Source organism: Lolium perenne, chromosome 5, assembly GCF_019359855.2.
Source record: "Lolium perenne isolate Kyuss_39 chromosome 5, Kyuss_2.0, whole genome shotgun sequence".
NCBI lineage: Eukaryota > Viridiplantae > Streptophyta > Magnoliopsida > Poales > Poaceae > Lolium > Lolium perenne.
In genome coordinates, this window is record NC_067248.2 from 193,206,306 (window position 1) to 193,220,596 (window position 14,291).

Genomic DNA, 14,291 nt, shown 5'->3' on the forward strand with positions numbered 1-14,291 from the left:
TCGAATCATGTCACATCAATCACTCAATGTTTCGTGTTATCAATATGCATAAATATATATCATGATAATTGTAAACATATGCTATACGAATAGTATGTGGTTGGGTGTACATTGTCGCACTAGCTTGATAGTCTGTAAAGTGTATGGTCATGTGTTAACCATATGAGCATGTCCAAAGAAAAATAAGCCAACTTAAACAAGTAACCGAGTGAGACAAGCTTAACTACCATATATGACCAACCACTTAATTAACTATAAACTAGTAATTAATTCATATAAGTGACATGCATGATCAACATAAACAATGGAGTGTCCTATATTCGTATAGCCATTTTTGAGATACACCTATTCTCTTGACCTTTTGTCCAATACCGATTCGTCGCCTCTTAATTGCAAAAACGAAAATCTAAATAGAAATATAGCTATATTGGGTTTTATGAATGGATGGCGAAACAAATTATGAATATATCAAGGATTTCGACTATTTTATAGTTCGTCTAGATAGTATGAAAAATGGATCTGGAACGGTAGGCAGTGTTGACCGGGTTACCGTTCACTATGGATCGGGTCAGTGAATATTCTGCATGAGTAGTGTTTACTTATTTGTATGTATAGGCTTTGATTTGGCACAATAGGCTGTATGTGTTTGATCGGATTACTATTGGCTTTCTACAAAGTTTGGGTCCTATGAGAAGAAAGGAATTATCGTGGTAGCAGCAAGTGGCTTTTCTGTTTCTGTCAGAAAAAAAAAGAGAAGGAGCTCTCGTTCGATGGAGCCGGAACACAGGCTCGAAGGCGAGAATTATTCCATCAACGAGAGGAGTGCGGAAAGGTAAGGGAGGTCATCGAAATGAGCAGCGGATGCAGGTAAACCAATTTTTCAGGAAAACATGGGTTCCTAGGTAAGATAATGGCTACCGATATTGGCCGCAGAGAGAGCTCGATCGGGATTGCTTGAGAGGCGATGCGACTGAGCGTCCCGTGCTTTGCCCGTGCGTTGAATTCTAGATTGCCTTTTTTACTTAACTAAACTAGTAATTAATTCATTCTACTTGAATGCCCATGAGTTGTCTGTGAGTAATATTCTATGAAGGATCTGCAGATCTCCTCCAAGTTAGCACTGGCACGCTTCCATGTTCTCCTTCTAGGCTTAGACTAGTCACAATCAGAAGTATCATATACTAGTATCATGCACATGATACTACCCCACAATGCATAATATCATAAGGTAGTATCATAGTATTATTATATTTAATGTTTGTCAATGTAAATTTGTGTACATGATATGTTTGTCATTAAGTTTTCTAGTTTTACGTGCTATGATATGGTATCATATTAGAGCAAGTACAATAAGTTCTAGTCAGCTGGCTATAAAGATTAAAATAGTATATTATTGCTTAGTTGGAGGCGAGAGATAAGGAGAGAGAAGGAGAGTGGAGTCTTATGCAAGAGCCAGCTCTAACACGTGCTCCTAGGCACATTGTGAGAGTGAAATATGGGCCATACATTGATAAAGTACTACATTTTTATAGCTCACTATTATATATGTTGGCTCTAAGTTGACTATAGATGACATGACACTTAGCTTATAGCCAGCAGCTGGCTACACTATTGGAATTGCTTTTATGATACCACTCCCATCTCTCGCTTCATTAATTGGTGCGCCACATCAGATTTTTGCCAACATGACATGCATGATACTACTACTTATGATACTCTCATTATATCTAGTCGATCTACACGTTATGCATTCAATGCTAACCATGGTCCATGGGAGCATGCATGCTAAGAGAAAACTAATCCAATAGGAACAAGTAACTGAACAAGACAAGATTTGTAGTGAACTATTTTTTTAAAGGTAAACAGTGGGTAAAAACTTACTGCAATTTTTATATATTATACGAAAAAGTCTGAATTTTATATTTTCACACTTTGTGAGAAGTAGCACATGAAGATATGCGTGCGAATTTTTTGTTTATTTTTTTTTACATTTCAAAATATGTCTAAAATATATTTCAAAATAAAGAAAGCATATACTCCCATGTTTCAAAACATCACTCACGTGAGTGAGCAACTCTTAAAATCGAAGAACTTTAGACTGGAGCCATTATTTTTCTTCATTCTATATGCCACCAATCGAAGCTCCTGATAGTATATGGTAGTTGACAAACCCAATTAATCTTTCTAAAATATATTACCGAAAAGTTAGATTTCATTTTCTACCACGCCATTATCAAAGCGCTAGTCATAAGCCGCAAATACTTACACAAGCGCACACACAATTACGTGTCCTACGTATCATACGGGGCAACCTCTCGTCGAAGACCGAGACTGCCTCCACTCCATGTGCAGAGGTTAGAGGAGCGGTGCGGGCCTCTGACGTAACATGGGATGAAGCAAATGCGGTCGGTACCCAACATCTGCAACGCCGACGCCCTGCGGCAAGGCCATGGAAAAGGCTGCATCTCAGGTGTGCGCTATTAATCCCCCTTCCATATATAGTCATGCAATCAATCCATGTGACATCGATCAATCAATATTTAGTGTTCTCGATACATATGAATATATGCGATAATGATAAATGTAAACATATATTGATTCTATTTTCCAACTACAACCGTGACTGCACATCAACCGCAATCTATAGGACAGAATGCCTCTGCCGCATCAGAGTGGTTGTCCTTGGTATGCTCCTATTGATGAAAACCACCATGAATACATGTCACACATAATAGTGATGGAACTTCCATAGGGACAAAGGGGACCATTGCCCCCCCCCCCCCCCTCCGAAAATCCTACTGCCCTGGCCACGATGAGGGCGCCCCTCTAGCCGAGTATGACACCTGCCTCAGTGACCTTCACATCGTCTCCTAGATGGAGGACAGCGATGCCCACAACCTCCACATGGAGTCCCTTAGGCAGCAATACGGCGTTGTGAAGGATCGCACATCGGCGCATGAGACGTACAACCTCGGCTCCCACGTGATGCAGTACGGCGATCTCGGCCTCAACGACTAAAGCCTCTACCTGTTCATGGGTACTGTAACAACCCTGTTTTAGCAAACCCTAATTAGGAATTGTTTATGCATCATGAGCATCATCTAAAATACATTACATATAAAATAAAGTGAAAACCTTAAAGTGGATAAATCATTTGGTCTAATTTAAGTGTCTCAGTAAGTCTTCGAACAAAAGTGTTGCACTTTTAGACAAGAGAAGTAACCGATAAAAGTATTAATTTTACTTATATCAATTATCTACTTCACTAGAATGTATTTTCCAAAGAGGTAAATAAGTATTTAAAATTACTTTGGTCAAATAAAAGAGACAAACTGCAGTATAACCAGTTTCAGTTCAGACCTGAGCTAGCAAGGACTAAATATCTTAAGTGATATTTACCAGCTACAGTACCACCGATCTAAATATCCAGGTAGTGGAAAAGCACTTGACCTCTTGACCTCACGTCCTCACCTCTTCCAAGTTCCAACGTCTCCGGCTTGGATACACTCGGTCTCGTGTTGCAGCCCATTGACACGGGCGCCATAGGCGGATCCAGGCACAAGCCCCCACTCGATTTTCAGGCCCCTTATACTTGACCCATAGTATAGGGAGTTGCCCCCACTTAGCCCAAAACATTTGGCCCCACTACTTAGTTTTTCAAAGCCCATGTATGGAAAAGCATAGCCCATTAACTTGTCAGTTTGGCCTGATCACGTATTCACGTTACAAGCTACTCAGCCGGTTCAGGTTCGCTTGTACTAGCATCGATTGGCAAGGGAAGTGAGAAGAAACAGAGAGAGTAGAACAATTGCAAGTGAATGGTTGATCTTTATTGATGGTGACTGCAGGTATTTATAGTCCCTAAACAGTTCGGAGTATATGTCGGTTACATTATTTATGCCTCTTCTAAAAGACACGAGGTCTTTTGGTCCTATAGGTAGGCTTGGATCCCGTACAGGCTTCTTCAGCGGTGGCTCGGCCCCTCCGCCGAGGAGGAGGAGTGGTGGGCGGCCTCGTTGAGGCGGAGCTCCGCGACGCGGCTAGTGAGGCCAAGGGCCTCGGGGGAACAAGTCCCTCTGCAGTTGCCTGTGGGGTGGGATGTCATGGCCGAGACGAAGCACCGGAGAAGCGCCCGAACCTCCCGCGAGGGCGTGGGGAGGGCAAGGGACGGCGCAGGTTCATCGTTCTTCTCCTCCTCCACTTCCTGTACGGGGAGCCGTCGGGGGTGCGTCCGCGGGAATAGCAAACGGCGGTTCGATGAACTCCGTCACTAGGGCGTAGCCCGGCGGAGCGAAGTGCTCCTGCTCCTCGTCGGACGGTATCATAGACGGTAGGCGTGGCCCGTACCCGTGGCGCATGTAGTAGTGCCCAACAGCCACTCCATTGGCGGGACAGTGAAGGACAGCGGAGGAGGCAACAGGTCGTCGGCGTCCGTGGTGATGTTGGAGGCAGATGCCTTGTCCTGGTACTCGGTGTCAACAACTTGTTCTGCAGCAATTTCCGGTACAGCAGCGACCTCTGGCGCCACGACAATGACCTCCGACACAACAATAACCTTCGGCATGGCCGGAACCTCTCCCGGGGCACAACTGCCTCGGTAATTGCTCATGGTGCTCCTGGGGATTGGCAGCGTTGCGCCCATTGGTTACCATAGAGGTGGTACTGGTTGTGGCGGCGGTGGAGACCATGAACAGGGGAATAGCGACGAGGGGCACTGATGTGGGGTGGCCTTCGGACACCTCCACCTCAAGACCGTCAAGTGCAGCCCCGCTTATCGTCGACGCTACACCATGGCCAAGGAGTCCCCCAAGTGGACCAACAACACAAACCCCCGCCATATATGTCAAGGTGAACTCTTTCCTCTCTATGGTTGACCTCAACACCAACTTGAATGGTATGCTACCTCATGCCTATCATCATGGTGTCCATAGGTGCCGACATCGACAAGGACCAAGAGAGAAGGAACTCCCACGGTGCAAGGTCAAGGGAAGGAGAAGAGCAGCTGGACATGGAGATGATCAAGAAGCCGAACCCGACGTCGCTCAAAGCGCTCCAAGGAAGAGAAGGACGCTGGCCGGTCCAGGACCCGGTCAGACCGGACCCACAACCGGACGCCCCGGTCCCAGGCCCGGTCAACCGGGCGCCCAACCGGGCGCAGCTCCCTCGTACCGGACGAAGACCGGAAACCTCGCAGATTCCCGGTTGGCGCCCGGTCGACCGGACCCAGGACCGGACCACCCGGTCATAGGCCCGGTCAGACCGGATCCAAACCGGGTCTGACGGGAATGACCCACCAAACTGCCTTAAGTTATCCACTCGCGTACCTGTTCGCCCTTGCTGGCCATGTGTGCCTATATAAGTAGCCTAGACCCCTCCTTTACCCCTTAGACTTGTTTTGAACTCAAACCTACCTTTGAGCTTAGTCTCCCTTGGGTATCATCCCTCTGTAATCAAGGCACCTTGGTTGTTGACTTTGATCTTGTTGAGTGAGATTCTAGTACAAGTTACTCTCTCTCCCTCATCAAGCTCTTCCTCTCCAACCCCAATCTCTCTCCGGGAATTCTGCCGCGCGCCTCTTCCTCGGAGATTCTATTGGCGTGGTCCATCGAGCCACGGAGGTAAGCATCGGGTGTATAGGGTTGGTGTGCGTGCGTGAGTCTCGGTGTTCGTCGTGTTCTTCGTGTTCCTCGCGTTCTCCCACCTCTCCCCTTGGTTTCGAGGTCAATCCGCGAGATCGGGCCACACACGGGGTCTTAGACCTCATCATATGGTATCAGCAGCTCTTGGTTACCGCGGATTTGACCCTCCACCCACCCGATTTCGTTCCTAGAAAATTTTCCAAAAAATCCCCAAAAATAGCCCCAAATTGCCTCTTGACCGATCTGTGATTTGGTTGCGTTTTGAGTGGTTTTGGTCCGTGGATCTGGTGTTGTTGTGCTTGATCTACTATTTCCCCAACTTTGAGCCTCCAATTCCATCGTTTCCCGTCGATTTGCTCTTTTGGTTTTGGTTTGGGGAAGAACAGGAGAGAGAAAGCTCCAAATCGCGAAACCCGGTTTCGAACCCGGTCAACCGGACCCCAGACCGGACGAGCCAGCCCAGAACCCGGTCGACCGGGCGGCAACCGGACCAGCCGGTCCTCAGTCCGGTCCAACCGGACCCCAGACCGGGCGCATCTTCGCGCCCTCCTTCGAGCTCGTTTTCCGGCGATCACCACCACCACCACCACCACCACCACCATCATCGCAGGTATAACTTGCAACTTTCCCATTGTAACCCCTCTTCCTTTTGCGATCTATCCCATCGAGCATTGCTTGTCTAGTGTTGCGAGACATTGCACGTGGCCCCGCATTGTGAGGTGTGTGTGTGTCGTGTTGAGTAAAGCATCCAAGCAAACACTCGTGTGGCAAGATAGCAAAAGCGAGGCTAACGCTAACATAGTGCGTCAAAAAGCCCCAAAAACACAAAAAGAGTGCGAGTAGCACCATACATCCATACATCCATACATACAAAAGTGTCCAAGTGCCACCAAAGATACAAACGAGTGCAAGTGCCACCATATACAAAAGAGAAAAAGCTTTTAAGCAAAGAGAGATAGGAGAAGAGAGGCCGCGTGTGAATCTTGTTGTCTCTTCCTTTGCAACCGAAGCTTTGGCTCTCCTTGTGTTAGTGTGACACCGAGCACTTATACATACACTTTTCCGCTCACTTTTGGTTGCACTAACCCCGCTTATCTCGTGTGTGTGTTCCACAACTTTTTCCGTGTTTATAGTGATCTTCAAATTGACATTTGGATTTTTGGACCTCACCCACTTTTAACAACATACTCGATCTTGGATTTTGTCTTTTGGCTTTCCACCATACTCACCTAACACCATATTTGCTAGCTTTTGCGTGTGGTTTTGCGTGTATACCCGATACACTTGATCTTGCTTTTGGCTTGGTTGATTGCCTCAATACTATCTTACCTTGGTAAGAGTGCGAGGTAGTATTCTTCCACTAACATACACCATATAGAGCTTGTCATGCTAACATGTATAGCGACGAAGAAGATACGGAGGAGTACACGGAGCACTTCGAGGAGGATTCCTCTTCAAGCACCGCGGATGTGGAGGAACATGTGGAGCTCGACACCGACTATGGCTCCGCGAGCATCACCGACATGACCGACATCGAGGAGCTCTACATCGACAATGGCTCCTCAAGAATGGACAACATGGTGGAGCACCACCTTGAGGACGACATCAACGAGCTCTACATCAACAATGGCTCACCACTCATGGACGACATGGTGGAGCAACGCCACGAGTACGACATCGACACCATGGCGGAGCCTCACCTACGCTCCACGATGAGCAAAGACGATGCTCCCAGGTACACCTACTTGGCCAATGGAGCTACATATGAAGATAGAGGACCTCCACGATGGCACCATCATATGGATCATCAAGAGCGTCCTCATCATGATCGTCATCGACACACTTCTCCGAGCTCCACAAGGCGCTACCATGAGAGTGCTTATGCACAAGATCGTCGACTTCAAGTACACCATATGGAGCATCAAGAGCGTCCCCATCATGAGCATCATCGACACTCTTCTCCAAGCTCCACAAGGCGCCGCAAGCAACATGCCAAGTCGCATGAGCCATCATCTAGGCATGGCAAGGACCGTCATCGACATACATCACCACATGAGCTTCGCCGCCACAAGCCACTTCATGGTCGCCATCGACCAACATCTTCCACGAGTCTTCGACGACACCACTCAAGCCATGGTGATGATGCACGAAGACGAGAGCCTCGACATGAAGGCGACAAACACCATGATAAGGTGCCTACCACTCCAAGGATGGCAAGTGCACATCGAGCATACCTTCCTCATAAGGCGACTTCCACCTCTTGTGCCACCACCACAATGGCCTCTATCTCTTCACGTGCCTATGGACTCCGATGCTACAAGTGCAAGCAACAAGGCCACCCTCCACGGGAATGTCCCAATCTCCTATGTGAGGTGTGCAAGGCCAAGGGTCACGTGGCATGGCAATGCACAAAGCCAAGCGCCAAGACTCTCTACTTCGACGAGCTACAAGCCCAAGCCACCAAGAAGCCTACGGTGCCCACACTTCAAGATGAAGAACTCCAAGGCCATCGCAAGGATGATGTGGATCCGAGCCTAGCTCTCCACGTCACTACGGCGCCACCGAGGGAGGATGACTTGGGAGGCGATGGAGTTGATCATGGTGACCATGGGATTCCCCCTTCACCTATGGAGGCGCATGGAGTTGAGATGGTTGAGCATGGGAATTTCCCTTCAACCAAGGAGGCGCATGGAGATGAGAAAGTCGAGCCTACTCCCCTATGCTTCATTGATGAGTTGGTACCAATCCCATGTGAGCATAAGAGCCACTTAGCCCACTTGAGTGAGAGTGATAGTGAGTTGAGTGACTTCCACCCCATATGTGAGTTTGAGTGCTTCCGTTTGGAGGACATGAGTGATACACAAAGTGAGTTGAGAGAGGGAGATGATAGGTCCATGGAGGACATCGCATTTGCTAACACATTAACCTCTCCCTCTTTTGTGTCTTCTTATGTTGCACTAGGTTCCACGGAGGACGAGTTCCCGCTCATGGAGACGATGTACATGGTGCATGAAGATGATGATATCTCACCATGCTTGCTCCAAGATGGACATGTCGACCACATGGATCCTCCTACTTCCACAACACCTACTTCAAATGAGTCGTCCTACAAAGGTAACAACATAGGTGTTGATGATGCCATGATCCCGCTAGTGGACATGATGACTTATGAGTGCATGCATGATCTCGATGATCCATTTGCTACTTCACATGCTACTTTCATTTTCCCATGCGATACTTCGCATGTTAACATTGTTGATCATGTGGAAGTGAATGCTTGTGATACCATGACCATGCCATGCTATGAGAGCTTCAAATTTTCTACCATTGCTTGCAATATGTCGACCACTTGCTCTTTCCCATGTATTGCTTGCAATGATAATGATAAGGATGACATTGACTTCCGCATGCTTTGCCCCAAATGTTTACACCATTCCATGATCCTTGCATCCAAGATTGTGAACAATTGCTCTTTCTTATGCTTGGTATGCAAGAATGCTTATTTCATTGTCCACGAGATGGCCCCCATAGCCTTCTCACTTTTTGATGATCATGAGTTACCACAAGCCATGAATGCACCTTCTTGCCATATGCACAATCGCCATGCATTTCATACTATCTTGCTTGACACTAATGGTGATGTGCACAAGTCATGGAACATCATGATGGATGATGTGTTCCTTTACCATGCACACACGCTTTTTGTTCTCTCTATTGTGTGTATAGGTACCCGAATGACAACTTCCACCGCTACGGAGCATGAGCTCACGAAACACGCAATTGAGAGCTACCCCAACAAGGACGAGATACATGATCCAACCCATGGGATTCACGCCAAAGGGTATGTTCCCAAACGCCTTCGCCCTCGTGTGTTTCCGGCTTGTCTTGTCGAGCTTCCGGTTTGGACCAATGCCTCGTCACCTCTTTTGCCTCTTATGCAACATATCTTGACACATCTTGTTGGCACAATGGGTGTTGTATGTCTTGATATTATCATCATACACTCCGAGAATCTCAAGGACCATGTCATACATGTGAGAGACACCTTGTGCATCTTGTGCCACATGTCACTCATAAAGTTGCTCTTCTTTGGATTTCTCATTTCATCTTTGGCAATTGAAATGGATTCTTTGACGCTTGAGGATACCCATACTTGGCTCACGCCAACCATACTTTCCCAAGCTAGACGTTTCCATCTCTTTGCCATTGCACATAACAATTTTGCCCAAAATTTTGCCGCCGACACTTTCCTTTTGATTGTTCCATTTGTGTGGGACAATGCTACACATCACATTTTTGACACTTTACAAACCAAACTTTTACATGCACAAACTTTTGCCCCACCAAATTTTGAATACATCGACACTCTTTTGGTTCCCATTTTTGCCAAATGCCTCTTGGAGAAACGACTTGATGCTTCGTATTTGCTTGAGAACCTCTTGTTCGCCGATCACAAAATTGGCATCCACAAGTTTTCCATTTGCAAGTTGTTTTTTCCCACGCTCTTCTTCGACCGCCACTTTATCCCTCTACCACAACATGGGACAACCGTCATGGACTACACCGTCGATGAGGAAATGCAAGAGTCGAGGACGACTCTTTCCCAAGGGGGGGGGGGAGATGATGTGGGGTGGCCTTCAGACACCTCCACCTCAAGACCGTCAAGTGCAGCCCCGCCTATCGTCGACGCTACACCATGGCCAAGGAGTCCCCCAAGTGGACCAACAACACAAACCCCCGCCATATATGTCAAGGTGAACTCTTTCCTCTCTATGGTTGACCTCAACACCAACTTGAATGGTATGCTACCTCATGCCTATCATCATGGTGTCCATAGGTGCCGACATCGACAAGGACCAAGAGAGAAGGAACTCCCACGGTGCAAGGTCAAGGGAAGGAGAAGAGCAGCTGGACATGGAGATGATCAAGAAGCCGAACCCGACGTCGCTCGAAGCGCTCCAAGGAAGAGAAGGACGCTGGTCGGTCCAGGACCCGGTCAGACCGGACCCACAACCGGACGCCCCGGTCCCAGGCCCGGTCAACCGGGCGCCCAACCGGGCGCAGCTCCCTCGTACCGGACGAAGACCGGAAACCTCGCAGATTCCCGGTTGGCGCCCGGTCGACCGGACCCAGGACCGGACCACCCGGTCATAGGCCCGGTCACACCGGATCCAAACCGGGTCTGACGGGAATGACCCACCAAACTGCCTTAAGTTATCCACTCGCGTACCTATTCGCCCTTGCTGGCCATGTGTGCCTATATAAGTAGCCTAGACCCCTCCTTTACCCCTTAGACTTGTTTTGAACTCAAACCTACCTTTGAGCTTAGTCTCCCTTGGGTATCATCCCTCTGTAATCAAGGCACCTTGGTTGTTGACTTTGATCTTGTTGAGTGAGATTCTAGTACAAGTTACTCTCTCTCCCTCATCAAGCTCTTCCTCTCCAACCCCAATCTCTCTCCGGGAATTCTGCCGCGCGCCTCTTCCTCGGAGATTCTATTGGCGTGGTCCATCGAGCCACGGAGGTAAGCATCGGGTGTATCGGGTTGGTGTGCGTGCGTGAGTCTCGGTGTTCGTCGTGTTCTTCGTGTTCCTCGCGTTCTCCCACCTCTCCCCTTGGTTTCGAGGTCAATCCGCGAGATCGGGCCACACACGGGGTCTTAGACCTCATCAGGCACCCAGCGGTGCCCTACGGTGGCGGTGGCCACCATTCCTGTTCTAGTGATGCTAAAAGCGACGCCCAAAGTTCCGGCCAAAATTCCGGAGATGTGCAGCGGCAATGCCAAAGGTCCAGTGAGGAAAATGGGAGCAGCGACGTGCCTTTTCTAAGAGACATGATGTCCCTTCGGCATCGATAGCGTTTGGGCAACGAGGAAGTTAGCATATAGGAAATCCTAACTGCATTATTACCCTAAAACTGACGCTAATCCCTAAGGGTTAATACTTCCTAACAGGAAGAAAGAAGCGATAAAAGTTTCGCTAGAAAACGGAAGTTTGGAGACAAACGAAGCGACTAGCCGCCTTCCGCCCTCCAGCAGCCACCTCACCATCTGCCTTGCACACCGACTGGCCGTCTGCCCGCCCGTCCTGCGAACTTTGAAGATCGAAGCCTCTGGTAAGCCCCAAGTTCTTTCCCAAGAGTCTTCTTAATTTCTGTAAACTTCTGATTTCTTATTTATTGTCTCTTTCCAATTCTAGTATGTTATCTTTATTGAGCCAATAGTTTTACTTTCACATGAATACATGGTAATTACTCAAAAGAGAAGTTTGATGTTCAGATCGATTTTCACGGATTTCAAGTGTTATCGTGCTGGATTTACTCACATGTTGTATTGTTGTTTGAATATTTGAGAGTCAGTGGCGAAAAGGGTCTTAAGAGAACACAGAGATTTATCTTCCAGACATGGTGATTTAGGGTCCCTGGCGTTGGGGAGCTGGTGAAGGGGAAAATTTCTAGAGTCGTGTCAAGGACGGCTACAAGTATTGACGTCTGGCAAGACATGACATTGCCAGAAGTCTCCAGTAGTTGCTTAAGGTTTGGGGAGCAAACCTGGGTAAGGAGAAGAGGGCTCTTAGAGTGGAGCTTCTCAACCAAGTGGCTAGTCAAAACGGAGTTGCTGACTCCACATATTTGAACGAGGAGGGTTGGGCCCTGCGTTACCACTTGGAGGACCAGATCATTCAGCTAGACTGCATGGAGGAAGAATATTGGCGACAACGCAACAGGCTCAAGTGGACGCTTCATGGGGATGCATGTATGGCTTACTTCCAAGCCTTTGCCAACGGGAGGCGACGAAAGTGCATGATTCCGCTGGTAGAAGACATCTATGAGTTATACTAGGGGCTTATGGGTTCGGTGGGGGAGGATAAGGTCTTTTCGCTCACCCCAGACCTATGGCTGGCCGAGAAAAGGGTCTCTGGGGAAGAGAACAACGCTCAAGAGCTGACCTTTACTCCAGAGGATCTGGATGAGGTCCTGGCGGGCATGAAACCGGACTCTGCGCCGGGGTCGGAAGGGCTGCCTGTGGTGTTCTTCAAGAAATTTTGGGAAATTCTTAAAGGACCTATTCTTGCGATCCTAAACGATTTCATCCTAGGGAGGGTGGACATCTCACGGTTGAACTATGGTATTATTTCGCTTATACCCAAGGTTAGAGGGGCGGACACAGTTAGACAGTTTAGACCGATTGCCCTAATTAATGTTATTTTCAAAATTATCGCCAAGGCTTACGCCACGAGGTTTTCCCCGATAGGACGATTGATCACAGCCAAACCACTTCTATGAAGGGTCGATGCCTACACGAGGGTGTGTTGGCACTACATGAGATTGTGCATGAATTGCGAATCAAGAAGCTGAAGGGTGTTCTCCTCAAACTGGACTTTGAAAAGGCTTACGATAGGGTTAACTGGGAGTTTCTGAGGGAGGTGCTGTTGAGGAAAGGGTTCTTAGCAGGTGTGGTACGTCTCCTTATGCAACTTGTGGCCTGGGGGCAAATGGCTATCAACGTCAATGGTGAAATTGGCCCATACTTTAGGAATGCGAGGGAAGTGCGGCAAGGGGACCCACTTTTCCCGGTCCTCTTCGACTTTATGGCTGACGCCCTAGCGGCGATCTTGGCCAAGGCCAACAAAGCCGGCCACATACAGGGGTTGGTCTCCCACTTGATCCCAAGGGGGTGACTCATCTCCAGTATGCGGATGACACCATGATTCATGTTGAGCCGACACCACCAGGAGTGGCAAACCTCAAGGTTCTCTTACTGTGCTTTGAGAATATGTCGGGGCTCAAGATTAACTTCACCAAAAGTGAAGATGTGGTGACGGGGGTCATAGAGGAGGAGAAGCTGAGGGTGGCAAATGACTTTAACTGTAGGTTGGGTTCTCTTCCCATGTCTTATCTAGGGCTTCCGATATCCGATAAATCCTTGTCGGTAGTAGACTGGTATTTCTCACAGAGAAGGTGAGTCATGGGGTTGACCTGTGGCAAGGACTTTTCCATGCCTCTGCGGGTAGGTTGGAACTAACGAATTTGTGCCTGTCTAGCCTGCCAATGTGATGAGGACATCCCTACCTCACTACTACCTCCATCATTACAAGTTGAAGATGATCCTTCTGTGAAGCTCAAGTCCAATGAAGTTAGGATTGGACCAATGACACGAGCACATGCGAAGCTACTTAAACAATAGGTGAACTTGTTCCTAAGTGATACTTTGATCGATGAGCACTTTATAATGCCTAAGTCCTATTATTTATGTATGATCAGGTATGAGGAGAGAGCAAGCATCGCACGAGGAGGAGAGGAGAAGCTGGACAAGAAGATGGACGTGAAGCTGGACATGGAGCTGGACGAGAAGACATCCCATGGACACGCGAGGGAGGAGCGGGAGGCATGCGCGAGAGGAGGAGAAGTCCAGGTCGACGCTTAGCCCGGTCAACCGGCCGTGACACCGGGTCGCCCGGCCCCAGGCCCGGTCAGAACGGCCCCCACGCCGGACCAGCCCGGTCCAAAACGGGCCCCACGCTTGTGCCAGCCGGGGCGTATCCAGTAAGCCTGGACCGAGTCCGAGTCTGTCTCGACCAGATCTAATATGGGTCGGTTATTTTCGTACTTTTTCGACCTGAGGTCACCCTGAACCCCTATATAAGTGCCCAG

General features: G+C 48.4%; 1 pseudogene; it reads left to right on the forward strand.

Annotated features, from left to right (window-relative positions):
* The first annotated feature begins 2,400 nt into the window (after positions 1 to 2,400).
* The window catches only part of LOC139831707 (vacuolar-processing enzyme-like), a 178,389-nt pseudogene continuing 166,498 nt past the window's right edge, over positions 2,401 to 14,291 (forward strand).